The following is a 1,541-nucleotide window of genomic DNA, read 5'->3' on the forward strand; positions in this document are numbered from 1 at the left end:
CCCTAACCTCCTGGTCAAACCCTAACCTCCTGGTCAAACCCTAACCCTAACCTCCTGGTCAAACCCTAACCTCCTGGTCAAACCCTAACCCTAACCTCCTGGTCAAACCCTAACCTCCTGGTCAAACCCTAACCTCCTGGTCAAACCCTAACCCTAACCTCCTGGTCAAACCCTAACCCTAACCTCCTGGTCAAACCCTAACCCTAACCTCCTGGTCAAACCCTAACCTCCTGGTCAAACCCTAACCCTAACCTCCTGGTCAAACCCTAACCCTAACCTCCTGGTCAAACCCTAACCTCCTGGTCAAACCCTAACCTCCTGGTCAAACCCTAACCCTAACCTCCTGGTCAAACCCTAACCCTAACCTCCTGGTCAAACCCTAACCCTAACCTCCTGGTCAAACCCTAACCTCCTGGTCAAACCCTAACCCTAACCTCCTGGTCAAACCCTAACCCTAACCTCCTGGTCAAACCCTAACCTCCTGGTCAAACCCTAACCCTAACCTCCTGGTCAAACCCTAACCTCCTGGTCAAACCCTAACCCTAACCTCCTGGTCAAACCCTAACCCTAATTAAAATAGCGGTAGAGTGACAAGGGGCTCCCTAAACCAAAATTGTAAAATCCCACAGCGCAGAACATCTTTTGGTACATCAGCCTTTTCTTACAGGGCTTGTAAACTGTGGAACTCACTGCCCACAGAGATTAAGATCATTTCTGAGTTTAAAATGTTCACCTTTAGGCTTGGCTAGCATGGCTGAAAGCAAACCAAAACTGTACCCATGTAAATGTCTGAGCGTGAATGAGTTTTCAATTAGTACAATTGCATTGTGTACCCTTCGAATTAGTTCCTAGAATGCGTGTGTTCTGAATGTGAATTTTTTTATTCTGTATTTTTAAAATTGTATATTGTTTTTATCATGTGCTATTGTAGAAAGGCTCATCCAGGGACGGGAGTTGAAAATTAGCTCTTGCTAGAAACTCTATGTGCATCACATCAGCTGCAAACTTTGCTCTGTAGCTATGTTTAACTGCATTGTCCCTGTCAAATAAACTACTAAATAAATAAAATAAACCTCCTGGTAAAACCTGCCATTCTGGTTTACGAGATGGAAGCAAGTCATGGATCTGTTGGTTTTTCTTTGCTCTTTAAAAGTGTAAAAAAAGCTGTGTAAATGTAGAGAAGGGGGACACCTAGTGGTCAGGGTTAGCCTAGCAGCTCACAAGTTCAGATGAGACATGAATATCTCAAACTAAATAGTAATTCCTCCATCTCCATGACAAATGCACATGGATAACATCATCAGATTATATTTCCTGAAAAATATGTAAGTATAACAATGATGTCACAATAACATATTATTTGACTTTAATGTAAATACGTTTAAATGCCCACAATTATGTGATTATTGCAAGAATTGAAATCCACAACATCTGTTATCACACTCACATAGATTGTCTGCTATAAAGTTTTTTGGGGAAATGGACAGTAGAAGCATAAAAACTTATACTTTAATAAAAAATTAATACAATAAAAAGCCATA

Source organism: Osmerus eperlanus, chromosome 2 (assembly GCF_963692335.1).
Source record: "Osmerus eperlanus chromosome 2, fOsmEpe2.1, whole genome shotgun sequence".
In the NCBI taxonomy this organism is placed as follows: Eukaryota; Metazoa; Chordata; class Actinopteri; order Osmeriformes; family Osmeridae; genus Osmerus; species Osmerus eperlanus.